This window comes from Symphalangus syndactylus, chromosome 3 (genome assembly GCF_028878055.3).
Source record: "Symphalangus syndactylus isolate Jambi chromosome 3, NHGRI_mSymSyn1-v2.1_pri, whole genome shotgun sequence".
NCBI classification, from domain to species: domain Eukaryota; kingdom Metazoa; phylum Chordata; class Mammalia; order Primates; family Hylobatidae; genus Symphalangus; species Symphalangus syndactylus.
The window spans coordinates 132,630,794-132,643,433 of NC_072425.2; the positions used below are offsets into that span (position 1 = coordinate 132,630,794).

Below are 12,640 nucleotides of genomic sequence, written 5' to 3' on the forward strand. Positions count from 1 at the left end.
AAGATGAAATATGTCACATGTGCAAAGTCTAGGGACCCCAGCCTGGCCCTTGGACCTCTCCCTACCCTGGGCACCCGTCCTCTTTCACCATTTTCACTGTTGGGGACTGACAGGCAACCAAGAGGGAGGTTTCTCCAGCAGGCAGTCAGCACTGACTTCACCTGTCAGGCGCAATGCCATAAATAACATATTTTAAGCAAAGAACACCCCGGCAACCCAATAATGCATATCTAAAGCCATTTTGACGTTGCAGAGATACAATAATACTTTTATGCTTTGTTTAAAGAAATTGTTTGCAGCATATTTGTAGTGAAATCACTCCAAAGAGTTTATTTGGGATGATTGATTTATAGGAATCCAGCTCCCACACTCAGAGGATGACACTTAAATCATATCTTCTTTTCATTTATAATAAGGAACAAAATGATCATATTTTGACAAGTCTGATCATTTTGGGGGTTGAGCAGGTTCCCTCAGTGGGCTCAGTCTATAGCTCACAGAACTGATAGAATATTATTATGTCTCATTAAAATCAGCTGCAGCTGTTTCAGATGGCTGCCCCAAAGAAAACAAAGCTGTTGGCAGTTTATCCTAGAGTAGTCAGTCTACCTACTGATTTTTAAGAAGGGGACAAGTCAGTTGTGCTTGCCAAAGCCCATCTTCCCTGGGTTTGAACTTAGAACCTCTCCTTAAAACAGACCGGCCCCACCTAGGGCTGACATCACAAGTCTTTCTGTGTCCTCTCTCCCCCCTTGATGCTGCGACACTGCTGCAGCCTCTGGCCTTCTGACCCCACAGAGGCTGTATCCCATTTCCAGGACTAATGGGAATCTAAACTGCCCAGGCTTAACGGGGAGGGTGACATTTGCTGTTTTGGCACCTGCCTCCTCGCTAAACCAAACAAGCCGGTTTTGTAGTTCTCATTTGTTTCCAGATTCACAGCTGGGGCAAAAGCCGCCTGTGTCACATCCCCAGAATCTGTGCTGTTATTTCCATATTTGTGTTCAGCTCCTGAGGCTGGGCTTTGGGTCATGCTGAGCAAAGTCTGCCTTCTGCCCTGTCTGAAAGTCTCCTTTCACTCCCCTACAAACGATGGCAGGACTCCTCTGCTGGTCTCCCCATCAGACTGGGGCCCGGCCTTGTACCGCTCCCACTTCTTGAGAAGTGAGTTCAGTCTGTGACAGCCACACAGTGAAAAGACCAGAAAAGTTCTCCTGGAACAAAACCTCACCAAGTTCTCGGGGTCCATGGCAGTCTGTGTAAGAGTAGTACAGTGAAAGAGCTTCCTTCTCTCATCTCCCTCTTTCATCTTCCCTAATCCCCTCCCCTCAACTTATCTTTTTTTTTCTCTCTGCCTCCAGCCCCCCTCCTCTTTCTATTCACTATCAAGAACAGCCAATTTAGCGGGTGGCCATACAGTTCCAGCAGAAGGCCCCGGGATCAGTGGCTATGGGGAATGGCACAGCCAGAAGGAGAAATCAAAGATGAAATGAGCATTCGGATCTTGCTTAAACTGAAGTTTAGCACCCTCTATGCATTATTCATGTGTGACATCGTCACCCTCTTCTCTACACTCTCCACTGAACTACAACAGAGGCCTGAATCCTCATGGCTTTGAAATAATTTGCACAATGACACTTATCTATCTTCAACCCTGCAAACGCCCCATACAGGGCCAAGTTCTGGTCCGGCTCAGGTACAGGTGCAGGTCAGGTCAGCATGAAACCACAATCATACCCTTTTGGCAAGACACTTCAAGGAAGTGGGTAACGATTCACATTTGGTGTTTAGCTGTTGATACCTGTACCAAATGGTCAAAGTCCTAAGCAAGAAACTGGTCTTGATTGGATTAAAAATATGAATTATTGACCTTGGGCAAGTCGTTAGATTTCCCTGAGCTTTGATATTCCGTCCCCAAAACTTGGAGTCCATAATGACTTCCTTCCAGGGATGCCGTGAGGACTGAATTAGTTAATATGTATATGTGGACATGCTTTGTAAACTATAAAATACTGAATGAGTATAAAAGCAATTTAAAAAGGCTGAAGTGTATTAGGCATTCACGATGTGCTTGCCATTATGCAATTGGCACTTACTTGCTCATTTAGTCTTCACAGAAATCCCCATGAGGTTGATACTATTATTCCCCCTCCCTTTTTTTTTTTTTTTTTTTCATGTCAGGCGGGTAATGTGCTGACGTTGTAACAAGGTTTGAAGGAGGCATATCTCACACATGTGCCTGAACACCCAATCATCTCGCTTATGAACTACAAAAGGACCTCCCCTTTCCTAAGATGAGGAAATTCAGGACACTCAGAGAGGTGGTTAAGGGAAGTCCAGAGCTGAGATTCTAGTCTAGGCTGTCTCTTCCCTCCCACTCTGCAGGTACCCATTCCAGACTGAGGAGCAGGTAACTGTCCTGGCTTTGTGCAAAAACAAAAATATTGATTTACCAACAAGTCAAATATTTCCCCTCCTCGGAATGCTCCTAAGCTGGAGGCAGTTGGACATCTTGGGCCTCTGCTACTTCATTTGCACTGGTTTTCCATTGACCTGAATGGGTGGGCCAGTGACTATTTGCAAGGTTGGTTGGGAAGGGTTGGCTCTCAGCTTGGGATTCCTGGAACAGGTGCACTTGGGGGCCTCCTCCTGGCCTCCACCTCTGTGGATCCCAGGGCCAATCTTTTGTCTCAACCGATTTTCTCAGGAACTCATCTAAGGGAGCTACCCCCTGGCGGGAGTAAGCTACCATCTCCAAGGGCCAGCACAGAACTTCGGGAGTGCTAAATGTGAAGAGAAGGGGGTGTTATGAGAGATCGTCCCAGAGGATTACAGTGACAGGACACTTAGCCCACTTCACAGGCACGAGTTTGGAATAATTACCCAGGGCAGATTCTCTGAAAGAGGAGGTAAGCTGGCTGAGGCTCTTAAAAGGCAGGCCTGATGACATTGTTATGTATCAGTCCAAGGCTTAGGACGCGGCGGGGTCAGGTATTAGCTGATTATCTGATTCTGTCAGCAGAGAGCTTTCAGTGAGTCCACAGAGCCAGCCCCCAGATTTCCTCACAGAAACACTAAGCTTAGACACCTGCAAAGGAGTCCTCATGTGAAGTTCTGCCCCTGGAAGGTGTCCTGGGTACTTACGGTATCAGCATTGGAGGCAGATCCTGCAGCTCCGAAACACCCTCCAAGCTTCACGTTGCCACATGGTTCTGGGAGATTAGACCACGGCAATCTGTGGCTTCCCTTGCTCCTGAACTTGAGCCTCTGATTCCCTCTCCTGTTGGAGCCTTTAACATGGTCAGTCTACAGACACTAGTTTTGGCTGTTGAAAAGCTTTCCACCTCCAACCTTGCTGTGGGGGAAGAGAAGGACAGGAGGGGAGTGAGGAAGAGCCATTTCTGTGACAGAAATCAAGGCCAAGGCAGGCAGACATGTAGGTGGACTTGAGTGGCAATTAATTCTTTTCAATCAGGGGAGACCCAAATGACAGGAGGAGGCACTAAATTTAGACATAAACAAGAACTTACTTGGTTTTGAAGGTTAGCCAGGATACCTCTAATAATTGTGTTATAATAACTATAATTTTATTATTTACTATATTTACTGTTCTATCAACTTTTTTTTTTCTCTTCTTTTCTTTTTTCTTTTTGAGACAGAGTCTGACTGTGTCGCCCAGGCTGGAGTGCAGTGGCATGATCTCGGCTTACTACAACCTCTGCCTCCTGGGTTCAAGCGATTCTGCTGCCTCAGCCTCCAGAGTAGCTGGGATTACAGATAAGTACCACCATGCCTGGCTAATTTTTGTATTTTTAGTAGAGACAAGGTTTCACCATGTTGGCCAGGCTGGTCTCGAACTCCTGACCTCAGATGATCTGCCCACCTTGACCTCCCAATGAACTTTTTAATATTAATGTCACTTAATCCTTCCAACTACCCTATAAGAGAGGTATGATCATTAGATTTCTATTTTACATCTGAGAAAGCTGAGGTCCAGGTAATTTTTTTTTTTTTTTTTTTTTGAGATGAAGTCTTGCTCTGTTGCCCAGGCTGGAGTGCAATGGTGCAATCTCAGCTCACAACAGCCTCTGCCTCTCGTGTTCAAGCAATTCTTCTGCCTCAGCTTCCCAAGTAGCTGGGGTTACAGGCATGCGCCACCACGCCTGGCTAAATTTTTTTTTTTTTTTTGTATTTTTAGTAGAGACGGGGTTTTGCCATGTTGCCCAGGCTGGTCTCAAACTCCTGATCTCAAGTGATCCACCCACCTTGGCCTCCCAAAGTGGTAGGATTACAGGTGTGAGCCACCGTGTCCAGCCAGGTCCAAATAATTGAAATAATTCATTTAAAGTTAGCAGTTTGAAAGAGACAGAATCAGAATGTAGACCCAGGCGATCCGATGCCACAGTGCAGGCTCCCAACTGCTGTTTCCAGGTGCCTCCATAGAAAGAGTGAAGAAATGCTGGAAAGAGCTCCATCTGGCCTGGTTGGGTGCACACCCAGGAGACAGAGGACTTCATGGAGGGCGTTCAGGCTGTGGGGATCTGTGAACGTGGCATTGTCACTGATGTGGCTCCTTCCTTTTTTCCCTTCCCACCAAATTTCGCCATGTAGCACCCCTCCCATAAGCTAGCAGAAGGGTGAAAGTGAGGAGGAAGGATCCTTGCGGGAAGCTGAGTGCAGCCCAGGATGCCTCTGCCCACTTCTGCTCTGCTCTTAGCACAGGTGCCTGGCTCCCACCTGTTGAGTTACAGGCCACTGACTTCCGAGTCAGGCCAGGAGGTCAGTCATCTTTTGCACTGATCCTCTGCCCTGAGCTGAGTTATCTCTCACAAGTGGTACCCACTGGATCCCACAGCTCTGGCCCTGCTGGAACTCCCTCGCAGCTTAGCAGCGGTTTTAAATCTGGCCCATGAGGCCTTGTCAGTTTCAAGAGCCCCCTCCCCCGACCTTTTAATAAACATTTCCTTTGTTATCAGAATTATTTCCTAATTCATTCCCTTCTGTCCCTGAAAATCTAAATCCTATTTAAGTTAATGCCCTTCATTTTCATTTATAAAGACAGATACAAAATAATTATTTCCTATCTCCGTGGTTTCCTTATCTCCCGTCCTAATAATGCCTTCGGCAGATGAACATTCCCCGTCAGTTGAAACAGTTGGAGTGTTTGTTTTTTTCACTCTTTAAAGAAGAAAAATAAAATGCCTTCTCGGGCTTTGTGTCTTCTCTTCTCTCCTCTTTTCTCTTTCTGCCTTTCTCGGCTCTTTTCTTCTATCTGTTTTTCTCCTGGGCGCCACCCCCTCCCTCTTCTGACCCCCAGAGTGCCCCTTTCTCTCCCTCTCCTGCACCCTCTCCTGCTGTCCTGGCCCTTGCCCAGCCCAATGTTGCTGGGTGCCTCTCATTTTCCTGTCCGTGGTGCAATGTCTCTGTGGCCTCACAGCTGAATTTCATCAGCCCCTGAGCCTGCCTTTGAGCTCAAGTTCCCCCAGCTAGTAAAACTTGTTTGGATGAGCAGACGCAGTCTCGAAAAGAAACATTCTTTGGTTTCCTCTCATGAAAACTAGTGAGCAGAGAATTCACAGTTCCCTTCTCCGGGCGCCTCTTTGAAGTGTTTGATTGAAAGGAGAGGGGATGGAAAGGGTTGGGGTGATGGGGGTTGGTAGTGGCGGGAACAAAGATTCCAGCTTTAACTAGCAACTCTGAAACCAGTGACTCAGACTTCCGGCGACCCTCTCTGTTCCTTGCCCATCTGGGTAGGGGCGATGCTGACTGTGATTTTTGGCTATCTGCACCAGATCCAGTCTTCCACCCTCCTCTCTTTTGTTTTCCAGTAAAACTCAACACACAATTTAAATCCAGGGTTTGGGAGAAAGTCATTAATGGAAGTAGGCTGATTTTAAGGGAACTGGTTCTGTTCTCAGAAAGCAGTTGTTCAAATCCTAGCCATTAGCACATGCTGAACGCCTTCTATATGCCAGCTATGTAAATGATTTCATTTACTTCTCATGAGGACCCCGTGACCTAGGAGCTACTGTTTACCCATTGCACGGATGAGGAAACTGAGGCTCAGAAAGACTGGGAAACTTGCTCACAGCCCTTGACCAGCAGAGGTATAACCAGGCCTTGAATCCAGGTTTTGCTTCATATCCCTCGCCCTCTGACATCCAGGCCTTCAAGAGAAAGGATTTCTGTCACTCCTCTGGCTTTAAAGTCTTTGTCAGGGCCAAGAAGGAACTATGAAGAACTCTTCTGTGATGCTAACAGGTGATATCTGAGCTGTTTTATCTTTGGTAGAGAATGCAGATTACCAGGCACAAAGATTTAAAAAAACCCACAAGAGAAAAATGTTTGAAAGCATGGTGCTACGGGGAGGTCAAGGACTAATGGATGGGGAACGGAATGTACCTACATCAAGTCTTTTCATTTTACAGTCAGGGAAACTGAGGCCTAGCAAGAGCTGGGTCTTACTCTTGGTTTCACTTGGCTCAGCAGCTAAGACTTGCTGAACCCGCAGAGAGCTTTCCTTCATCATCTGGAGGGAGATGTGGAAGCCACCTAGGGGTTACCCCAGGGTGGCCAGGAGTCTTAGGGTAAAGAAGGGGCATAAGATGGCCAGCAATGGCCAGAGACTTCAGGATAAATGGGCAGTCATGAGGTAACACTTCTAGACTCCTAAACTCTGAAAGGGTAAGAGTCCCCATGGCCACAAGTCCTAAAAGAGGTACCCATTTTTGGTCAGTGGATAGGGCTGGTTAGCAAGTGCCACCTTTCTTCTGGCTCCCTGGCCTGGGGTACCTGATCAGGCCTTGGGGAGCAGGTGACCTGGTCGCTCATATCACTTGGGCTCAGTGACATGCACAGGACCTTGTAAATACCATCAATGCAACGTTTGTGCAGCTCAGGCTGGAGGGCAGGAAGGATAATATCAGCAAGGAGGGTCTCATAGCTGGATACTATTTGCAAAACAGTGTAAATCAAACAACTCTTTCATAAGAGTGGGACACGGGGACCCAAAACCTTGGCAGTTGAAAGAACATCTCCCAGTTTGATGTTTGAAAGGCGGTAAGAAGCCTTCCTGTCTCCTTGTAGTCCTGTGATGCCACGATTAGAACCATTTTCTTGATTCTAGGAAGCACCTCTAAAAATACATATATGTAACTATTAACAGTAAAGAAAAGCATGCTAAGCCATGGGTATAACTGGTTTGATGTGGAGCCATGAAGGACTGGCACTCCAAGGCAAGTACGGTTTGGTAGGTGTGTGAGTTGCTAGCCACGGGGCAGAGGGTGGATTTTGAAATTATCTGAGCATAAGTTCGTTCCTTCAGTGCAGAATCAAGACCTTGGAGAAGGAGAGGAATGGGAGAGGGCTTGGGGAAGGGAGAGGCAATCCTACAATGTGTCTTTCTGCACACAAAGGAGGCATGGTCAATTTCACATTGTTTATGACCACTGCTCTGGGGTGAAGGGAGATGTTGCATAGTGCAGAGAAAAGCAAAAATGATCTGGGAATGACCAGAGCTGGGTTCTGGTACCACAGCTGTTTCTCAGAGCTTCAGTTTCTGGTCCCACAGAAAGAGGGTGTATAGTTATCAGAATTTTCCAAACCTCAATTTATTCACACACTATTTTCATAAATTTCGTCAGAGCTTCAAATATATATTTTTTCAATTGGCTTTTTTTTTTTTTTTTTTTTTTTTTTTGAGATGGAGTTTCACTCTTGTTGCCCAGTCTGGAGTACAGTGGCATGATCTTGGCTTACTACAACCTCCATCTCCCAAAGTGAAGCAATTCTCCTGCCTCAGCCTCCCAAGTAGCTGAGATTACAGGTGTGCACCAACACACCCAGCTAATTTTGTATTTTAGTAGAGATGGGGCTTCACCATGTTGATCAGGCTGGTCTCAAACTCCTGACCTCAAGTGATCCACCCGCCTTGGCCTCCCAAAGTGCTGGGATTACACGTGTGAGCCACCGTGCCCGGCCTCAATTGGTTTACTTTTAAAATTTGTCCTCACTCTGAACATACTAATGAGTTTGCTGTGGAAGTCCTACTGTGTCCCGAATTGGTGGGTTCTTGGTCTCACCGACTTCAAGAATGAAACCACGGACCCTCGCGGTGAGCGTTACAGTTCTTAAAGGCCGCGCGTCCAGAGTTTGTTCCTTCTGATGTTCGGATGTGTTCGGAGTTTCTTCCTTCTGGTGGGTTCGTGGTCTCACTGGCTCAGGAGTGAAGCTGCAGACCTTCGAGGTGTTACACCTCTTAAGGCGGCGCTTCTGGAGTTGTTCATTCCTCCCAGTGAGTTCGTGGTCTCGCTGGCTTCAGGAGTGAAGCTGCAGACCTTCGCGGTGAGTGTTACAGCTCATAAAGGCAGTGTGGACCCAAAGAGTGAGTAGCAGCAAGATTTATTGCAAAGAAAGAAAGAACAAAGTTTCCACAGTAAGAGAGGGATCCCCAGTGGGTTGCTACTGTTGGCTCGGGCAGCCTGCTTTTATTCTCTTATCTGGCCCCACCCACATCCTGCTGATTGGTAGAGCCCAGTGGTCTGTTTTGACAGGGTGCTGATTGGTGCGTTTACAATCCCTGAGCTAGACACAAAGGTTCTCCACATCCCCACCAGATTAGCTAGATACAGAGTGTGGACACAAAGGTTCTCCAAGTCCCCACCAGAGCAGCTAGATACAGAGTGTCAATTGGTGCATTCACAAACCCTGAGCTAGACACAGGGTGCTGACTGGTGTGTTTACAAACCTTGAGCTAGATACAGAGTGCCGATTGGTGTATTTACAATCCCTTAGCTAGACATAAAAGTTCTCCAAGTCCCCACCAGAGTAGCTAGATAGAGTGTGGATTGGTGCATTCACAAACCCTGAGCTAGACACAGGGTGCTGATTGGTGTGTTTACAATCCCTTAGCTAGACATAAAGGTTCTGCAAGTTCCCACTAGACTCAACAGCCCAGCTGGCTTCACCCAGTGGATCTCGCACTAGGGCTGCAGGTGGAGCTGCCTGCCAGTCCTGCGCCGTGTGCCCACACTCCTCAGCCCTTGGGTGGTCGATGGGACTGGGCGCCGTGGAGCAGGGGGCGGCGCTCGTCGGGGAGGCTCCGGCTGCACAGGAGCCCACAGAGGGTGGGGCGAGGCTCAGGCATGGCGGGCTGCAGGTCCCGAGCCCTGCCCCACAGGAAGGCAGCTAAGGCCCGGCGAGAAATCGAGCGCAGCGCCGGTGGGCTAGCACTGCTGGGGGACCCAGCACACCCTCCGCAGCCCCTGGCCCAGGTGCTAATTTCCTCATTGCCTGGGGCTGGTAGGGCCAGCCGGCAGCTCCGAGTGCAGGGCCCGCCAAGCCCACGCCCACCCGGAACTCCAGCTGGCCCGGAAGCGCCGCGCGCGGCCCGGGTTCCGGCTCGCGCCTGTCCCTGCACACCTCACTGCAAGCTGAGGGAGCCAGCTCTGGCCTTGGCTGGCCCAGAAAGGGGGCTCCCACAGTGCAGCGGCGGGCTGAAGGGCTCCTCAAGTGCCGCCAAAGTGGGAGCCCAGGCAGAGGAGGCGCCGAGAGCGAGCGAGGGCGCACGCCGTCACCTCTCAATACTTTCTCTAATGTATATTGAAACAAACTGTTAAGTTCATTTAAGGCCTATCTGTGGGCCACCTAAAATTCCCTTTTGTGTTACCCATTCAGGAACTCTGGGACAGGTGATCGTGGTCCACTCCTGCTCCATCTCTGTGATTCTGTGGTGTTTTACACAGGGGAATACCTTCCTTTTCCTTTCTAAATGGAAGACAGGATTTGCAGAAGCTCAGAATCCCTGCTGGGAAAGAGAAAAAGATCCGCATGTTTCACGGAGGCTGAAGCTAGATTCTGAGAGGAATGACAAAGTCATTGCTAATTGCAGCCAATTACTCTATCGGGTGGTACTGGTAGGGAAAATGACTTTAAGTCTAGAGTTGCCTTGGAAAGAATTACCATACTGGTAAGTAATTTTTACTCGAGTAATTTTTAATGCTAAAATTTGCTACAAGTATTTTGAGAATTAAAAAAAAAGAAGGCCATGCCTTCATTAGAGCATAATAAGGCAGTTTTGTAATTAATAAGCTAAGCTACTAGTCACACCTGTAATTTGGGGTATGAAGAAGAAACGTTTACTATGTATTCTTTATTTGCTTCTCCTTTTTCTGAAGAGTGGAATTATTTTCTTTCAGTGTCCCAGGGCCTGAGAAAACCCACTGGAAGGTGCCCTAGGTTTTCCAGGAGACCTTACTTTCTTTTCATCCCTTAGACTAAAGGCACAAACCTCCACTGAAAAGGAGTGAGACCGTGTGTCTTCAGCTGGGGCTTCTAATTCCTCCTGTGTCTTCTCCTAGCCATGAGATAGTGGCTGGTTTCTTCTGTTCTCTCTCTGCCTCAGTTTCATCATCTATAAAATGAATATGAAGTGAAATGGCCTGCCTGAACACTGTGTGTGTGTGTGTGTGTAAACTCTAAGCTGCTGCTACACGTTTTTTTTTGTTGTTGTTTTTTGTTTTTGTTTTTGTTTTTTTTGAGACGGAGTCTTGCTCTGTCTCCTAGGCTGGAGTGCAGGGGGGCGATTTTGGCTCACTGCAACCTCCACCCCCTGGGTTCAAGCAGTTCTCCTATCTCAGCCTCCTGAGTAGCTAGGATTACAGGCTCGGGCCACCATGCCTGGCTAATTTTTGTATTTTTAGTAGAAGTGGGGTTTTGCCATGTTGGCCAGGCTGGCCTTGAACTCCTGACCTCAGGTGATCTGCCCACCTGGGCCTCCCAAAGTCTGGGATTACAGGTGTGAGCCACCACACCTGGCTGCTGCTAAGTCTTTAAGCAAATACAGACATGATGTAATTTAATGAGTTTATCATTTTATTTATTCTCACTCATTAAGTACCTAGTAAATACTGTCACTTAGTCATTCAGTCCATCCATCTATCCATTGATTCACATTTTCAACAAATATTTATTAAGTATCACTTATGTGCTGGATGCTGAAGGAGATACAAAAGAAGTGTGAGGGAGAGTTCCTGCGCTCCAAGACCTTATGATTTTTTTTTTTTTTAATAAAAAACGATGTTGGCACATGATAGTTAACTAGCAACATGATTTAGCAGGAGCCAATTACACCATGAATGATGCAGAGGATAAACATTCTAAGAAGTAACTGTTTATATTATATAGTTTCAAATAGCTAGAAGGATATTGAATGTTCCCAAGACAAAGAAGTAACAAATGTTCAAGATGATGGATATGCTAATTACCCTGATCACTATACATTACATATATATATCAAAACATCACTATCTGCGCCATGAATATGTACAATGATTATATGTCAATTAAAAAAATGCTTTGAAAAATAATTTAGAGAAGGAGAGAAAGATGTTTGTAGGGGGATAGATTAAGAAACAATTGGGCAAGAGGGGACTTGAGCAGGGTATTGAAGGATGAATTCCATTTGTGTTGGAAGAGAAAATGATAAAGGTTAAGAATTGGGCATTTTCAGCCGGGCACAGTGGCTCACTCTTGTAATCCCAGCACTTTGGGAGGCTGAGGCAGGTGGATCACCTGAGGTCAGGAGTTCGAGACCAGCCTGACCAATATGGTAAAATCCTGTCTCTACTGAAAAATACAAAAATTAGCAGGGTATGGTGGCAGGCACCTGTAATCCCACTTAACTCGGGAGGCTGAGGTAGGAGAATTGCTTGAACCTGGGAGGCGGAGGTTGCAGTGAGCTGAGATTGCTCCATTGCACTCCAGCTTGGACAACAAGAGTGAAACTCCGTCTCAAAAAAAAAAATTTTTGGCCGGGCACGGTGGCTCACACCTGTAATCCCAGCACTTTGGGAGGCCGAGGCGGGCGGATCACGAGGTCAGGAGATCGAGACCATCCTGGCTAACACAGTGAAACCCCGTCTCTACTAAAAATACAAAAAATTAGCCGGGCGAGGTGGCGGGCGCCTGTAGTCCCAGCTACTCGGGAGGCTGAGGCAGGAGAATGGCATGAACCCCGGGGGGCGGAGCCTGCAGTGAGCCGAGATCGCACCATTGCACTCCAGCCTGGGCGACAGCGAGACTCAGTCTCAAAAAAAAAAAAAATTTTTTTTTTTTTGCATTTTTGATAGAATATCAGCTCTGCCATCTACTTGCTGTGGGACTTTTGGCAAAACTGTTAACCTCTCTTATCCTCAATGCTTTCTTCTGTAGAATGGGAATTGGCCTGGTTGCTGTAAAACTTTAGGATCCAGTGAAAAGATAATCTTGACAAGGGAAGAGCATGAGTGATTTCAGTACAGAGGCAGGGGAAAGACAATGACCTTCAAATGACCTTTCCTAATATGCCCAGAGTGACTGTTCTGCATCAGGAAGCATGGGCTATGTTTGAATTGAGGGCCATAGCCTGGAGATCTGATCCGAATTCCCTTTCCCTGGACTGGAAGAAACACAGTCTCACTATCTTGCCAACAACTGCCTGTGGCAAATTCAGTACCCGGCTTGATGCGGCATTCGGAGGAAATTTTTCCATGAAAACAAAAGTTTTTGCTTCATTATTCAGCACACTCATGCATTTAAAAATACTGTCCACTCTCTAACTAGCTGTCTTTTTAATAAAGCATCTTGTCTCCCAAGGAGCTTG

The 12,640-nt window shown here is 47.1% G+C and overlaps 1 non-coding gene across 1 annotated transcript; it reads right to left on the reverse strand.

Annotated features, from left to right (window-relative positions):
• Window positions 1–2,175: 2,175 nt before the first annotated feature.
• On the reverse strand, window positions 2,176–2,279 carry LOC129479983 (small nucleolar RNA U13). The gene has a single exon (XR_008656897.1). It is a non-coding gene; the product is annotated as a small nucleolar RNA U13 (small nucleolar RNA).
• Window positions 2,280–12,640: the final 10,361 nt, after the last annotated feature.